This window comes from Periophthalmus magnuspinnatus, chromosome 4 (assembly GCF_009829125.3).
Source record: "Periophthalmus magnuspinnatus isolate fPerMag1 chromosome 4, fPerMag1.2.pri, whole genome shotgun sequence".
NCBI classification, from domain to species: Eukaryota; Metazoa; Chordata; class Actinopteri; order Gobiiformes; family Gobiidae; genus Periophthalmus; species Periophthalmus magnuspinnatus.
The window spans coordinates 31,717,582-31,736,316 of record NC_047129.1 but is presented as its reverse complement, the minus strand read 5'-3'; positions in this window follow the sequence as shown (position 1 = coordinate 31,736,316).

Sequence of the window (18,735 nt, the reverse complement as noted above, 5' to 3'; positions counted from 1 at the left end):
AAGTACTTCCTGGTTCTAGTCCTGACCCGAGCAGCAGTGTCCTGGATGTTCTGTTGTGTCTTAAGGCTCGTTTGGAGAGTCCAGTGAGCAGGACGTTACAGTCGTCTAATCTACTGGACACAAATGCAGGATAAGTCTCTCTAAGTCTGGCTTTGACAGTTTACCTTTGATTTTTGACATGTTTTTTAGGTGGTAAAAATCTGCAGATGTTATTGATTTGATGTGGCTGTTAAAGTTCAAGTCTGAGTCCATTATTACCCCTAGATTTCTAGCCTGAGTTGAAGGTTTTAGAGAGAGAGACTGGAGGTGACTGGTAACACTTTCTCTATGTTTCTGTGGCCAAAGATGATGACTTCAGTCTTGTCTGAGTTTAGCAGAAGAAACTTGTTTTTCCTCCACACACTGATCTGTTGATGCAGTGAGTGAATCCACTGGTCCATATTCACCTGCTGCAGTGAGACATAGATCTGAGTGTCATCTGCAGAGTTGTGGTAAGACACATTATTGCTTTCAACAAAGTACTCCCTGTTTTGTAAATAGGACTTGAACCAGTTTAGTGCCGTACCAGATATGCCCTCCCAGTCCTCTAGTCTCTGTAAGAGGATCCCATGATCCACAGTGTCAAAGGCAGCACTCAGATCTAACAGGATCAAGACTGAGACTTTGCCTGCATCAGTGTTCAGGCGGATGTCATTTGTCACCTTGATAAGAGCAGTCTCAGTGCTGTGGTGGGTCTAAAACCTGATTGGAAGACATCAAAGGAGTTGTTAATTTCGAGGAAGTTAATAAGCTGTTGGTAAACAACTTTTTCAAGGAATTTGCCTAAAAACGGCAGATTTGAGATTGGTCGGTAATTGTTCAGCATTGTGGCATCAAGACTGCTCTTCTTTAGGAGAGGCTTGATAACCGCAGTTTTCAAAGCTCTTGGGAATGTTCCAGATTGAAGGGACATATTAACTATGAGAGTGAGTGGTGATAGCAAACTGTTGAGCACAGACTTTAGAAATTTAGTGGGTAACACATCGAGGCAGCATGTAGATGAACTCAGACTGGTGACAATCTCTTGGACAGTTTTGTCAGTTACAGGTGCAAAGTGAGTCAGCTCTAAGTGTTTAGGTGGGTGCAGGGTTGTTATTTGCGTTGTGGAATTTATGCCATTTTTAATGCCCTGAACCTTGTCATTAAAGATACTGCAAACTCATTGCACTTAGATGTGGAAATTAGTTCTAACGGCAGTGGAGCTGGGGGGTTTGTTAATCTGTTTACCGTTGCAAACAGGACACGAGAGTTGTTACTATATTATTATCTATAGCCAAGAAAACAATACTTATCAACTGGAAATCGAAAGACAAAATTACCCTCAACCAATGGAAAAATCTACTTCAAGAGCACATCTCCATAGAACAGTTATTCACAATTACAGACACAACAGAACACCCGCCCCGACTGGTAATACCTATTACACTTTTTATAAAACAACTAAACTGACTGGGGATGTTGTCAGGTGGTGGAAGGAATACTTTGAGGATCTTTGAGGACAAGATCGTGAATGGGTTTCCTCTGCAGGGTGGCTGGGCGCACCCCAGGGACGTGTTTTGGGCATGTCCCACCGGGAGGAGACCCTGGGGAAGATCCAGGACATGCTCGAGGGACTATGTCTCTCAGCTGGCCTGGGAATGCCTTGGGGTCCCACCGGAGGAGCTGGAGGATGTGTCTGGGGTGAGGGAAGTCTGGGAGTCCCTGCTTAGACTGCTGCCCCCGCGACCCGGCCCCGGATAAGCGGAAGAAAATGGAAGTAAACTGATAAACTGACTTAGCTACAGATTCTTGTTCACTTCATTATAACTACTCTTATTATGTATTTTGTTTCCCTTCTGTTATATATTTACTTTTTTATCATGTTTTCTGTGTTAAAAGTGGCTCCTAAATTATGATTATTGCTATTGTTATTAATAATACATATATTTATGTATTAGTATTATTTTTGTTATTATCATTATGTGAGGGTCTGAGGTTTGAGATTATTTAAATTTGTGAGATGACAGGTTTCCATTATATAAAGTAACTCCACCCTTATCTTATGACAAAAAACACCCTTGACGAGAAAAGCAATTAACATTTGGTATTTCCCTGACAGTAATGTATTGTTAGGTGTACTTTTATTCAGATTACACAAAGATCACACATAGATGCTATTCATTTCCTCATTTTCTTCTGCTGTTTCCTGAACCTGGTTGCAGGTTGTTCTTTTCCTTTGTGCTGTGTGTCCGTATATTTGTTTTTGCTGACTGCATATGAAGCACACTCAAGTTGTTTTAAATGTGCTATAGAAATAAAATTAAACTGAAAAATGTATGTGACAAATAATGGTTCCAGTCATTTCTAGAAATAGACAAAAATAAAAAACAAAACAGATTACCTCTAACTTTGGATGAATCTTCTGTTATCCCTAATTGGCCGAATTACAACAGTTAAAATGTCAATTCTCCCTAAAATAAATGATCTCCTCTCCATGATCCCAACCCCTCCAACTTAAAACTGGTTCCAATCCATCTACTCTACAATATCAAAATTCTACTGGCAAAATAAACCTCCCAGAATAAAACTATCCACGCTGCAAAAACTTAAATCATAAAGTGGACTTTTTTCACTACTCAATAGCAATGCAACTGCAATATATTTTCAAATGGACTCATCCTCCCACATCAGAAAACATCTGGTCTGATATTGAGCAGGCAATTTGTGATGGCCTCCCAAATCTGACCTCCCATTCCAAGCCCATACAAGCAAACATCAACCATGCTTTAAATTTTTAACAAAATCCTCAGATCTGACAGCCTGGTGGAAATTTTATAAAATTACTACCTCCACCATAGCATCATCTGACTTGACAATATCTGGAACAATACAGATCTCCTACAAGACAAGGAACCCATATACTTCCACTCATGGAAAGAGAAAGGAATCACACATCTACAGCGTACAGTATATTTCAAGACAACAAACTGGTTTCTTTCGCACACTTGCTCCAGAGGTTCGGCTTCAGGGAGACACAATACCTACAATACCACCAACTCAAATCCTCTGATCCAAAGAGTTTGCAATACAAAAAATATTAACCTCCCCCTCCCCCCGTACATCTCAAAAATAATAAATATTAAATAAACAAAAAAAAAATAACAGCTAATATCTACAGAATGATCTCACAATCAGACAAAACTATGGTAATACCAAAAGAAAAATGGGCACAAGACTTGGGAATTGCCCCTGATGCCGACTTCTGGGCCCAAATCTGCAGTAACACCTTCAATATGTCTGACAAGGCAAACCTACACCTCATACAATACAAAAATACTACATAGAACACATCTCCCTAGAAAGAAAATGGTACAGATTATTTTCACTTTATTATAACTACTATAATTATGTATTTTATTTCCCTTCTATTATTATTATAATTATGATTATTGCTGATTTGTAAGGTCACAAGTTTTCATTATATAAGCATTATATAGCTCCACCTTTATCTTAGGACAAACAACGTCCTTGACAAGAAAAGAGATTCAAGGAATTGGTATGTCCCCAGACAGGCTTTTATTCAGGTCACACTAAAAATAAATGCTAATAACTCGGCTTAGCTTTCCTGTCTAACCACTACTATAGTTTATTATGGTATTGCTATAGTTAATTTTTGTACAAATGCTCAAGTGAAAATGAGGACTAGACTACAGCTGTGTGATACAGATATATGTTCAGGACATCTATAAGATATTCTCTATCTATCTATATATTTAATCAAATGACTAAGTAGGGGAATGACTTATCGGTAGGTGTGTGTGTCGGTGTGTGTGTGTCGGTGTGTTTGGTACACACTGTCTGTGGTAGACTGAAGTGGCATGTTAGTTCGCCCATGTTTGGTATGCATAGAAGTGTTTGGTACACATAATATTAAAGGCGTTTGGTACACCTCTTATATGGTATGCTTAAAAATAATAATAATAATAATAATAATAATAATAATAATAATAATAATAATAATAATAACTTTTAAAACTTTTTTTGGGATGTTTTGTGTGTTTGGTACCAGTAGGCTTAAGTGTCATGTGGTTCTCCAGCGTTTGGTACTCTTAATATTAAAGGTGTGTGATGCACCGAGCATGTGATACGCTCAAAAGACTTTTGACATGTCCGCTGTGTTTGCTACACATAAATAAAAACACATACATATATATATATATATATATATATATATATATATATATATATATATATATATATATATATATATATATATATATATATATATATATATAGTTTAGGAATAGTTAAAGACAGTTTTGGATAATAAAGGGACTTATGGACTCACTAAGAGTCACCGGTTGATTGTGCTAATCACATTTTCATGCACCCTTTGTTTTATGATGTTCCCTGATGGTGAATATTGAACTTGTGTGCTTTCTAGGGCAGACTTGTACCGTGGTATTTCATATGTGTGCTGTAATTTTATGCAATCGTGACCATTTGAGTCACTGAAACTGTTACACATAGTTCCATGTCATTACTAACATGGGCCCTTCCCTATCTATCATTGACTGTCTCATTCACAATCGTTTGATTTCAGTGATTGCCTCAGTGTCGCCTTGTGCAACAAAATATTAACTTAACGGCACCATCATTTCTGTCCAGGCCTGTTTCATGAGTTGTTGTTTTTTTTAATAATTCTGTTGAAGCTTGGTTGAAAAGCAATAGAATTTTTATTTATTATTACTTTTGTTAGATTCAAGTTATTTCTGTGACCATTGTGAGATTTTTTTTTTTTCCAATGGGTACCAACAATTTTGTCCACGTGTGTATACAGTATGTAGTTAATGTTTCTGTCGTCTGCATTTAAAACTAAAGTCTGTGAAGTACAATCAAAATCTACTCTGTAGTTTTGTTGTGACATATGGAAAATTGTCTGAGTGACGTTCATCAAAGACCTTGGGCACTATATAAAGCACAAACACACAGAGAATTGCTATGATGCATTTATTTAATTATAAGCAATTTCTGAATGACAGTTACTCACATTGACCTAAATTTGACCATAATTTATTTTACTTTTCATAAAATTGTTGCTGAGTGTGAAGAGGACTTTGGAAAAATATCAGCAAAAATATGTAGTTTAACATTATTTAACTAGCAGAATTTCTAGAATTAGTTGTGTCAATTATTAGCAGAGGTTTCATCTATCCACAGATGCAGATGAGATTTCTTCTGGAGATGAAAATCCAGAAGCTTCAGAACTTGCTAAGGTCCCATTTACAGCTCCAATGAGCACCAGAGTGGTTCCTTCAACATGAGTTGTTTGAGGAGGTAAAGTGTACTGCAGCTGTGGTGAAAAAAACAAAACAAAGTATGAACACAGTATTTATATAGATTTGACAGAATAATTATACTAGTGAATACAAGTAGGAAGACATGAATTTAATTACCTTAATTAGCTACAGAACCTTCAGATGTAGTAGACGTGAGTTCCAGAAATGCAGATCCAGAAGCTTCAGAAGCATCAGAACTATTCTCTGCTCTTACCAGAGTAGTTCCTTCACTTGAATGTACAACTGAGGAGTCTTTTTAAGAGGGAAAAAACATGTTAAGACATTGGTTTTTTTTTCTTTTTGTGAGAAATAAGAATGAAAAAAAAAAAAAACTTAAAAGCACTAAAAAATATTAGACATTTCGATTGAAGAGTCTCTAGTGAAATTACCTTCTTCTGATCCAAAAGGAACAAATTCTCCATCAGAAGATCCAGAATTTTCAGTTGAATCTTCTGGACCAGATGCTAAGATTACCCTTGTGGCGGCTGGTAAATATGTAGTAGATGTATCTTCTTGAGAAGATGATCCTGACATTTCAAATAAAGGTTCACGAGTGAACTTTCCCTCTTGTGATCCAACAGGAATATATTCTTCATAAGAAGATCCAGAACTTTCCATATGGCCCTTAGTATTTTCTGACATTGGCACTTTTTTGCGATACGTTGTTGGGTCTACATTTGTCATTGTTGTTTGGGCTCCAGTGATGGTGGTTGTTTGTGCTGCACTGGTAAAACTAACTTGTTGAGATCCAGAACCCTCATGTCCAGTTAATGTTTCTTCTTGCGAGAATGATCCTGACATTTCTAATGAAGGTACACTGGTGAAATTACCTTCAAGTGATCCAACATGAATATGTTCTTCAGAAGAAGATCCAGAACTTTCCATATGGCTCTCTGTAATGGTTGACATTGGCGCTTCTGTGATAGGTGTTTTTGGGCCTGCACTTATTGTTGTGGATGATACATTAACTGCCATGGTTGTTGTGTCTCTAATAGTGGTGCTTCTTGGTGCTTTGCTAGTAAAAGTAATTAGTTGAGATCCAGAACCCTCATGTCCAGTAGATGTGTCTTCTTCAGAGGATATTCCTGACATTTCAGATGATGATTTACTAGTGAAATCACCTTCTTTTGATCCAACAGAACTGTCTTCAGAAGAAGAAGATCCAGAACTTTCCATATGGCTCTCTGTATTGGTTGACTTTGGAGCTTCTGTGATAGGTGTTTTTGGGCCTTTACTTATTGTTGTGGATGATACATTAACTGCCATGGTTGTGTTGTCTCTAATAGTGGTGATTCTTGGTGCTTTGCTAGTAAAAGTAATTTTTTGAGATCCAGAACCCTCATGTCCAGTAGATTTATCTTCTTGAGGGGATGAGCTTGACATTTCTGTTCCAGAACCCTCATATCCATCAGTTGTGTCTTCTTCAGAGGATATTCCTGACATTTCAGATGAAGATTTACTAGTGAAATTATCTTCTTGTGATCCAAAAGAACTCTCTTCTTCATAAGATGATCCAGAACTTTCCATATGGCTCTCTGTATCGGTTGACTTTGGCACTTCTGTGATAGGTGTTTTTGGGCCTTTACTTATTGTCGTGGATGATACATTAACTGCCATGGTTGTTGTGTCTCTAATAGTAATGCTTCTTGGTGCTTTGCTAGTAAAAGTAATTTGTTGAGATCCAGAACCCTCATGTCCAGTAGATGTGTCTTCTTGAGAGGATGAGCTTGACATTTCTGTTTCAGAACCCTCATATCCAGCAGTTGTGTCTTCTTCAGAGGATATTCCTGACATTTCAGATGAAGATTTAATAGTGAAATTACCTTCTTGTGATCCAACAGGAATGTATTCTTCAGAAGAAGATCCAGAACTTTCCATGTGGCTCTCTGTATTGGTTGACATTGGTGCTTCTGTGATAGGTGTTTTTGGGCCTGCACTTGTTGTGGAAGATGATAAATCAACTGTCATCATTGTTGTGTTTTTAACAGTGGTGCTTCTTGGTGCTTTGCTAGTGAAAGTAATTTGTTGAGATCCAGAACCCTCATGTCCAGTAGATGTGTCTTCTTCAGAGGATATTCCTGACATTTCAGATGAAGATTTACTAGTGAAATTACCTTCTTTTGATCCAACAGAACTGTCTTCTTCAGAAGAAGATCCAGAACTTTCCAGATGGCTCTCTGTATTGGTTGACATTGGTGCTTCTGTGATAGGTGTTTTTGGGCCTTCACTTATTGTCGTGGATGATATATTAACTGCCATGGTTGTTGTGTCTCTAATAGTGGTGATTCTTGGTGCTTTGCGAGTAAAAGTAATTAGTTGAGATCCAGAACCCTCATGTCCAGTAGATGTGTCTTCTTCAGAGGATATTCCTGACATTTCAGATGAAGATTTACTAGTGAAATTATCTTCTTGTGATCCAACAGAACTCTCTTCTTCATAAGATGATCCAGAACTTTCCATATGGCTCTCTGTATTGGTTGACTTTGGAGCTTCTGTGATAGGTGTTTTTGGGCCTTTACTTATTGTTGTGGATGATACATTAACTGCCATGGTTGTGTTGTCTCTAATAGTGGTGATTCTTGGTGCTTTGCTAGTAAAAGAAATTTTTTGAGATCCAGAACCCTCATGTCCAGTAGATTTATCTTCTTGAGAGGATGAGCTTGACATTTCAGTTCCAGAACCCTCATATCCATCAGTTGTGTCTTCTTCAGAGGATATTCCTGACATTTCAGATGAAGATTTACTAGTGAAATTATCTTCTTGTGATCCAAAAGAACTCTCTTCTTCATAAGATGATCCAGAACTTTCCATATGGCTCTCTGTATCGGTTGACTTTGGCACTTCTGTGATAGGTGTTTTTGGGCCTTTACTTATTGTCGTGGATGATACATTAACTGCCATGGTTGTTGTGTCTCTAATAGTGGTGATTCTTGGTGCTTTGCTAGTAAAAGTAATTTGTTGAGATCCAGAACCCTCATATCCAGTAGATGTGTCTTCTTGAGAGGATGAGCTTGACAATTCAGATGAAGATTTACTCGTGAAATTACCTTCTTGTGATCCAACAGAACTGTCTTCTTCATAAGATGATCCAGAACTTTCCATATGGCTCTCTGTAATGGTTGACATTGGCGCTTCTGTGATAGGTGTTTTTGGGCCTTTACTTATTGTCGTGGATGATACATTAACTGCCATGGTTGTTGTGTCTCTAATAGTGGTGCTTCTTGGTACTTTGCTAGTAAAAGTAATTTGTTGAGATCCAGAACCCTCATGTCCAGTAGATGTGTCTTCTTGAGAGGATGAGCTTGACATTTCTGTTCCAGAACCCTCATATCTAGCAGTCGTGTCTTCTTCGGAGGATATTCCTGACATTTCAGATGAAGATTTAATAGTGAAATTACCTTCTTGTGATCCAACAGGAATGTATTCTTCAGAAGAAGATCCAGAACTTTCCATGTGGCTCTCTGTATTGGTTGACATTGGTGCTTCTGTGATAGGTGTTTTTGGGCCTGCACTTGTTGTGGAAGATGATAAATCAACTGTCATCATTGTTGTGTTTTTAACAGTGGTGCTTCTTGGTGCTTTGCTAGTAAAAGTAATTTGTTGAAATCCAGAACCCTCATGTCCAGTAGATGTGTGTTTTTGAGAGGATGAGCTTGACATTACTGTTCCAGAACCCTCATGTCCAGTAGATGTGTCTTCTTCAGAGGATATTCCTGACATTTCAGATGAAGATTTACTAGTGAAATTACCTTCTTGTGATCCAACAGAACTGTCTTCTTCAGAAGACGATCCAGAACTTTCCATATGGCTCTCTGTGTTGGTTGAAATTGGTGCTTCTGTGATAGGTGTTTTTGGGCCTGCACTTGTTGTGGAAGATGATAAATCAACTGTCATCGTTCTTGTGTCTTTAATATTAGTGATTCTTGGTGCTTTGCTAGTGAAAGTAATTTGTTGAGATCCAGAACCCTCATGTCCAGTAGATGTGTCTTCTTCAGAGGATATTCCTGACATTTCAGATGAAGATTTACTAGTGAAATTACCTTCTTTTGATCCAACAGAACTGTCTTCTTCAGAAGAAGATCCAGAACTTTCCAGATGGCTCTCTGTATTGGTTGACATTGGTGCTTCTGTGATAGGTGTTTTTGGGCCTTCACTTATTGTCGTGGATGATATATTAACTGCCATGGTTGTTGTGTCTCTAATAGTGGTGATTCTTGGTGCTTTGCGAGTAAAAGTAATTAGTTGAGATCCAGAACCCTCATGTCCAGTAGATGTGTCTTCTTCAGTGGATATTCCTGACATTTCAGATGAAGATTTACTAGTGAAATTATCTTCTTGTGATCCAACAGAACTCTCTTCTTCATAAGATGATCCAGAACTTTCCATATGGCTCTCTGTATTGGTTGACTTTGGAGCTTCTGTGATAGGTGTTTTTGGGCCTTTACTTATTATTGTGGATGATACATTAACTGTCATCGTTGTTGTGTTTTTAACAGTGGTGCTTCTTGGTGCTTTGCTAGTAAAGTAATTTGTTGAGATCCAGAACCCTCATGTCCAGTAGATGTGTCTTCTTGAGAGGATGAGCTTGACATTTCTGTTCCAGAACCCTCATATCCAGCAGTTGTGTCTTCTTCAGAGGATATTCCTGACATTTCAGATGAAGATTTACCAGTGAAATTACCTTCTTGTGATCCAACAGGAATGTATTCTTCAGAAGAAGATCCAGAACTTTCCATATGGCTCTCTGTATTGGTTGACATTGGCGCTTCTGTGATAGGTGTTTTTGGGCCTTCACTTATTGTCGTGAGATGATACATTAACTGTCATCGTTGTTGTGTTTTTAACAGTGGTGATTCTTGGTGCTTTGCTAGTGAAAGTAATTTGTTGAGATCCAGAACCCTCATGTCCAGTAGATGTGTCTTCTTGAGAGGATGAGCTTGACATTTCTGTTCCAGAACCCTCATATCCAGCAGTTGTGTCTTCTTCAGAGGATATTCCTGACATTTCAGATGAAGATTTACCAGTGAAATTACCTTCTTGTGATCCAACAGGAATGTATTCTTCAGAAGAAGATCCAGAACTTTCCATATGGCTCTCTGTATTGGTTGACATTGGTGCTTCTGTGATAGGTGTTTTTGGGCCTGCACTTATTGTCGTGAGATGATACATTAACTGTCATCGTTGTTGTGTTTTTAACAGTGGTGCTTCTTGGTGCTTTGCTAGTGAAAGTAATTTGTTGAGATCCAGAACCCTCATGTCCAGTAGATGTGTCTTCTTGAGAGGATGAGCTTGACATTTCTGTTCCAGAACCCTCATATCCAGCAGTTGTGTCTTCTTCAGAGGATATTCCTGACATTTCAGATGAAGATTTACTAGTGAAATTACCTTCTTGTGATCCAACAGGAATGTATTCTTCAGAAAAAGATCCAGAACTTTCCATATGGCTCTCTGTATTGGTTGACATTGGCGCTTCTGTGATAGGTGTTTTTGGGCCTTCACTTATTGTCGTGAGATGATACATTAACTGTCATCGTTGTTGTGTTTTTAACAGTGGTGCTTCTTGGTGCTTTGCTAGTGAAAGTAATTTGTTGAGATCCAGAACCCTCATGTCCAGTAGATGTGTCTTCTTGAGAGGATGAGCTTGACATTTCTGTTCCAGAACCCTCATATCCAGCAGTTGTGTCTTCTTCAGAGGATATTCCTGACATTTCAGATGAAGATTTACCTAGTGAAATTACCTTCTTGTGATCCAACGGGAATGTATTCTTCAGAAGAAGATCCAGAACTTTCCATATGGCTCTCTGTATTGGTTGACATTGGCGCTTCTGTGATAGGTGTTTTTGGGCCTTCACTTATTGTCGTGGATGATACATTAACTGTCATCGTTGTTGTGTTTTTAACAGTGGTGCTTCTTGGTGCTTTGCTAGTAAAAGTAATTTGTTGAGATCCAGAACCCTCATGTCCAGTAGATGTGTCTTCTTGAGAGGATGAGCTTGACATTTCTGTTCCAGAACCCTCATATCCAGCAGTTGTGTCTTCTTCAGAGGATATTCCTGACATTTCAGATGAAGATTTACTAGTGAAATTACCTTCTTGTGATCCAACAGGAATGTATTCTTCAGAAGAAGATCCAGAACTTTCCATATGGCTCTCTGTATTGGTTGACATTGGTGCTTCTGTGATAGGTGTTTTTGGGCCTGCACTTATTGTCGTGGATGATACATTAACTGTCATCGTTGTTGTGTCTCTAATAGTGGTGATTCTTGGTGCTTTGCTAGTGAAAGTAATTTGTTGAGATCCAGAACCCTCATGTCCAGTAGATGTGTCTTCTTGAGAGGATGAGCTTGACATTTCTGTTCCAGAACCCTCATATCCAGCAGTTGTGTCTTCTTCAGAGGATATTCCTGACATTTCAGATGAAGATTTACTAGTGAAATTACCTTCTTGTGATCCAACAGGAATGTATTCTTCAGAAGACGATCCAGAACTTTCCATATGGCTCTCTGTATTGGTTGACATTGGTGCTTCTGTGATAGGTGTTTTTGGGCCTTCACTTATTGTCGTGAAGATGATAAATTCAACTGTCATCAGTTGTTGTGTCTTTAACTAGTGGTGATTCTTGGTGCTTTGCTAGTGAAAGTAATTTGTTGAGATCCAGAACCCTCATATCCAGTAGATGTGTCTTCTTGAGAGGATGAGCTTGACATTTCTGTTCCAGAACCCTCATATCCAGCAGTTGTGTCTTCTTCAGACGATATTCCTGACATTTCAGATGAAGATTTACCAGTGAAATTACCTTCTTGTGATCCAACAGGAATGTATTCTTCAGAAGAAGATCCAGAACTTTCCATATGGCTCTCTGTATTGGTTGACATTGGCGCTTCTGTGATAGGTGTTTTTGGGCCTTCACTTATTGTCGTGGATGATACATTAACTGTCATCGTTGTTGTGTTTTTAACAGTGGTGCTTCTTGGTGCTTTGCTAGTAAAAGTAATTTGTTGAGATCCAGAACCCTCATGTCCAGTAGATGTGTCTTCTTGAGAGGATGAGCTTGACATTTCTGTTCCAGAACCCTCATATCCAGCAGTTGTGTCTTCTTCAGAGGATATTCCTGACATTTCAGATGAAGATTTACCAGTGAAATTACCTTCTTGTGATCCAACAGGAATGTATTCTTCAGAAGAAGATCCAGAACTTTCCATATGGCTCTCTGTATTGGTTGACATTGGCACTTCTGTGATAGGTGTTTTTGGGCCTGCACTTATTGTGGAAGATGATAAATCAACTGACATCATTGTTGTGTTTTTAACAGTGGTGATTCTTGGTGCTTTGCTAGTGAAAGTAATTTGTTGAGATCCAGAACCCTCATATCTAGTAGATGTGTCTTCTTGAGAGGATGAGCTTGACATTTCTGTTTCAGAACCCTCATATCCAGCAGTTGTGTCTTCTTCAGAGGATATTCCTGACATTTCAGATGAAGATTTACCTAGTGAAATTACCTTCTTGTGATCCAACAGGAATGTATTCTTCAGAAGAAGATCCAGAACTTTCCATATGGCTCTCTGTATTGGTTGACATTGGCGCTTCTGTGATAGGTGTTTTTGGGCCTTCACTTATTGTCGTGGATGATACATTAACTGTCATCGTTGTTGTGTTTTTAACAGTGGTGCTTCTTGGTGCTTTGCTAGTAAAAGTAATTTGTTGAGATCCAGAACCCTCATATCTAGTAGATGTGTCTTCTTGAGAGGATGAGCTTGACATTTCTGTTCCAGAACCCTCATATCCAGCAGTTGTGTCTTCTTCAGAGGATATTCCTGACATTTCAGATGAAGATTTACTAGTGAAATTACCTTCTTGTGATCCAACAGGAATGTATTCTTCAGAAGAAGATCCAGAACTTTCCATATGGCTCTCTGTATTGGTTGACATTGGTGCTTCTGTGATAGGTGTTTTTGGGCCTTCACTTATTGTCGTGGATGATACATTAACTGTCATCGTTGTTGTGTTTTTAACAGTGGTGCTTCTTGGTGCTTTGCTAGTGAAAGTAATTTGTTGAGATCCAGAACCCTCATATCCAGTAGATGTGTCTTCTTGAGAGGATGAGCTTGACATTTCTGTTCCAGAACCCTCATATCCAGCAGTTGTGTCTTCTTCAGAGGATATTCCTGACATTTCAGATGAAGATTTACTAGTGAAATTACCTTCTTGTGATCCAACAGGAATGTATTCTTCAGAAAAAGATCCAGAACTTTCCATATGGCTCTCTGTATTGGTTGACATTGGCGCTTCTGTGATAGGTGTTTTTGGGCCTGCACTTATTGTCGTGAGATGATACATTAACTGTCATCGTTGTTGTGTTTTTAACAGTGGTGCTTCTTGGTGCTTTGCTAGTAAAAGTAATTTGTTGAGATCCAGAACCCTCATGTCCAGTAGATGTGTCTTCTTGAGAGGATGAGCTTGACATTTCTGTTCCAGAACCCTCATATCCAGCAGTTGTGTCTTCTTCAGAGGATATTCCTGACATTTCAGATGAAGATTTACTTAGTGAAATTACCTTCTTGTGATCCAACAGGAATGTATTCTTCAGAAGAAGATCCAGAACTTTCCATATGGCTCTCTGTATTGGTTGACATTGGCGCTTCTGTGATAGGTGTTTTTGGGCCTTCACTTATTGTCGTGGATGATACATTAACTGTCATCGTTGTTGTGTTTTTAACAGTGGTGCTTCTTGGTGCTTTGCTAGTAAAAGTAATTTGTTGAGATCCAGAACCCTCATGTCCAGTAGATGTGTCTTCTTGAGAGGATGAGCTTGACATTTCTGTTCCAGAACCCTCATATCCAGCAGTTGTGTCTTCTTCAGAGGATATTCCTGACATTTCAGATGAAGATTTACCTAGTGAAATTACCTTCTTGTGATCCAACAGGAATGTATTCTTCAGAAGAAGATCCAGAACTTTCCATATGGCTCTCTGTATTGGTTGACATTGGCGCTTCTGTGATAGGTGTTTTTGGGCCTTCACTTATTGTCGTGGATGATACATTAACTGTCATCGTTGTTGTGTTTTTAAATGTGGTGCTTCTTGGTGCTTTGCTAGTGAAAGTAATTTGTTGAGATCCAGAACCCTCATGTCCAGTAGATGTGTCTTCTTGAGAGGATGAGCTTGACATTTCTGTTCCAGAACCCTCATATCCAGCAGTTGTGTCTTCTTCAGAGGATATTCCTGACATTTCAGATGAAGATTTACTAGTGAAATTACCTTCTTGTGATCCAACAGGAATGTATTCTTCAGAAGAAGATCCAGAACTTTCCATATGGCTCTCTGTATTGGTTGACATTGGTGCTTCTGTGATAGGTGTTTTTGGGCCTTCACTTATTGTCGTGGATGATACATTAACTGTCATCGTTGTTGTGTTTTTAACAGTGGTGCTTCTTGGTGCTTTGCTAGTAAAAGTAATTTGTTGAGATCCAGAACCCTCATGTCCAGTAGATGTGTCTTCTTGAGAGGATGAGCTTGACATTTCTGTTCCAGAACCCTCATATCCATCAGTTGTGTCTTCTTCAGAGGATATTCCTGACATTTCAGATGAAGATTTACTAGTGAAATTACCTTCTTGTGATCCAACAGGAATGTATTCTTCAGAAGAAGATCCAGAACTTTCCATATGGCTCTCTGTATTGGTTGACATTGGTGCTTCTGTGATAGGTGTTTTTGGGCCTGCACTTGTTGTGGATGATACATTAACTGTCATCGTTGTTGTGTTTTTAACAGTGGTGCTTCTTGGTGCTTTGCTAGTGAAAGTAATTTGTTGAGATCCAGAACCCTCATGTCCAGTAGATGTGTCTTCTTGAGAGGATGAGCTTGACATTTCTGTTCCAGAACCCTCATATCCAGCAGTTGTGTCTTCTTCAGAGGATATTCCTGACATTTCAGATGAAGATTTACTAGTGAAATTACCTTCTTGTGATCCAACAGGAATGTATTCTTCAGAAGAAGATCCAGAACTTTCCATATGGCTCTCTGTATTGGTTGACATTGGCGCTTCTGTGATAGGTGTTTTTGGGCCTGCACTTATTGTCGTGGATGATACATTAACTGTCATCGTTGTTGTGTTTTTAACAGTGGTGCTTCTTGGTGCTTTGCTAGTGAAAGTAATTTGTTGAGATCCAGAACCCTCATGTCCAGTAGATGTGTCTTCTTGAGAGGATGAGCTTGACATTTCTGTTCCAGAACCCTCATATCCAGCAGTTGTGTCTTCTTCAGAGGATATTCCTGACATTTCAGATGAAGATTTACTAGTGAAATTACCTTCTTGTGATCCAACAGGAATGTATTCTTCAGAAGAAGATCCAGAACTTTCCATATGGCTCTCTGTATTGGTTGACATTGGTGCTTCTGTGATAGGTGTTTTTGGGCCTGCACTTATTGTCGTGGATGATACATTAACTGTCATCGTTGTTGTTTTTTTAACAGTGGTGATTCTTGGTGCTTTGCTAGTGAAAGTAATTTGTTGAGATCCAGAACCCTCATATCCAGTAGATGTGTCTTCTTGAGAGGATGAGCTTGACATTTCTGTTCCAGAACCCTCATATCCAGCAGTTGTGTCTTCTTCAGACGATATTCCTGACATTTCAGATGAAGATTTACCAGTGAAATTACCTTCTTGTGATCCAACAGGAATGTATTCTTCAGAAGAAGATCCAGAACTTTCCATATGGCTCTCTGTATTGGTTGACATTGGCGCTTCTGTGATAGGTGTTTTTGGGCCTTCACTTATTGTCGTGGATGATACATTAACTGTCATCGTTGTTGTGTTTTTAACAGTGGTGCTTCTTGGTGCTTTGCTAGTGAAAGTAATTTGTTGAGATCCAGAACCCTCATAGTCCAGTAGATGTGTCTTCTTGAGAGGATGAGCTTGACATTTCTGTTCCAGAACCCTCATATCCAGCAGTTGTGTCTTCTTCAGAGGATATTCCTGACATTTCAGATGAAGATTTACTAGTGAAATTACCTTCTTGTGATCCAACAGGAATGTATTCTTCAGAAGAAGATCCAGAACTTTCCATATGGCTCTCTGTATTGGTTGACATTGGCGCTTCTGTGATAGGTGTTTTTGGGCCTGCACTTATTGTCGTGAGATGATACATTAACTGTCATCGTTGTTGTGTTTTTAACAGTGGTGCTTCTTGGTGCTTTGCTAGTGAAAGTAATTTGTTGAGATCCAGAACCCTCATGTCCAGTAGATGTGTCTTCTTGAGAGGATGAGCTTGACATTTCTGTTCCAGAACCCTCATATCCAGCAGTTGTGTCTTCTTCAGAGGATATTCCTGACATTTCAGATGAAGATTTACTAGTGAAATTACCTTCTTGTGATCCAACAGGAATGTATTCTTCAGAAGAAGATCCAGAACTTTCCATATGGCTCTCTGTATTGGTTGACATTGGTGCTTCTGTGATAGGTGTTTTTGGGCCTGCACTTGTTGTGGAAGATGATAAATCAACTGTCATCGTTGTTGTGTCTCTAATAGTGGTGCTTCTTGGTGCTTTGCTAGTAAAAGTAATTTGTTGAGATCCAGAACCCTCATGTCCAGTAGATGTTTCTTCTTGAGAGGATGAGCTTGACATTTCTGTTCCAGAACCCTCATATCCAGCAGTTGTGTCTTCTTCAGAGGATATTCCTGACATTTCAGATGAAGATTTACTAGTGAAATTACCTTCTTGTGATCCAACAGGAATGTATTCTTCAGAAGAAGATCCAGAACTTTCCATATGGCTCTCTGTATTGGTTGACATTGGCGCTTCTGTGATAGGTGTTTTTGGGCCTGCACTTATTGTCGTGGATGATACATTAACTGTCATCGTTGTTGTTTTTTTAACAGTGGTGATTCTTGGTGCTTTGCTAGTGAAAGTAATTTGTTGAGATCCAGAACCCTCATGTCCAGTAGATGTGTCTTCTTGAGAGGATGAGCTTGACATTTCTGTTCCAGAACCCTCATATCCAGCAGTTGTGTCTTCTTCAGACGATATTCCTGACATTTCAGATGAAGATTTACCAGTGAAATTACCTTCTTGTGATCCAACAGGAATGTATTCTTCAGAAGAAGATCCAGAACTTTCCATATGGCTCTCTGTATTGGTTGACATTGGCGCTTCTGTGATAGGTGTTTTTGGGCCTTCACTTATTGTCGTGGATGATACATTAACTGTCATCGTTGTTGTGTTTTTAACAGTGGTGCTTCTTGGTGCTTTGCTAGTAAAAGTAATTTGTTGAGATCCAGAACCCTCATGTCCAGTAGATGTGTCTTCTTGAGAGGATGAGCTTGACATTTCTGTTCCAGAACCCTCATATCCAGCAGTTGTGTCTTCTTCAGAGGATATTCCTGACATTTCAGATGAAGATTTACCAGTGAAATTACCTTCTTGTGATCCAACAGGAATGTATTCTTCAGAAGAAGATCCAGAACTTTCCATATGGCTCTCTGTATTGGTTGACATTGGCACTTCTGTGATAGGTGTTTTTGGGCCTGCACTTGTTGTGGAAGATGATAAATCAACTGACATCATTGTTGTGTTTTTAACAGTGGTGATTCTTGGTGCTTTGCTAGTAAAAGTAATTTGTTGAGATCCAGAACCCTCATGTCCAGTAGATGTGTCTTCTTGAGAGGATGAGCTTGACATTTCTGTTCCAGAACCCTCATATCCAGCAGTTGTGTCTTCTTCAGAGGATATTCCTGACATTTCAGATGAAGATTTACTAGTGAAATTACCTTCTTGTGATCCAACAGGAATGTATTCTTCAGAAGAAGATCCAGAACTTTCCATATGGCTCTCTGTATTGGTTGACATTGGCGCTTCTGTGATAGGTGTTTTTGGGCCTGCACTTATTGTCGTGGATGATACATTAACTGTCATCGTTGTTGTGTTTTTAACAGTGGTGATTCTTGGTGCTTTGCTAGTGAAAGTAATTTGTTGAGATCCAGAACCCTCATATCCAGTAGATGTGTCTTCTTGAGAGGATGAGCTTGACATTTCTGTTCCAGAACCCTCATATCCAGCAGTTGTGTCTTCTTCAGAGGATATTCCTGACATTTCAGATGAAGATTTACTAGTGAAATTACCTTCTTGTGATCCAACAGGAATGTATTCTTCAGAAGAAGATCCAGAACTTTCCATATGGCTCTCTGTATTGGTTGACATTGGCGCTTCTGTGATAGGTGTTTTTGGGCCTGCACTTATTGTCGTGGATGATACATTAACTGTCATCGTTGTTGTTTTTTTAACAGTGGTGATTCTTGGTGCTTTGCTAGTGAAAGTAATTTGTTGAGATCCAGAACCCTCATGTCCAGTAGATGTGTCTTCTTGAGAGGATGAGCTTGACA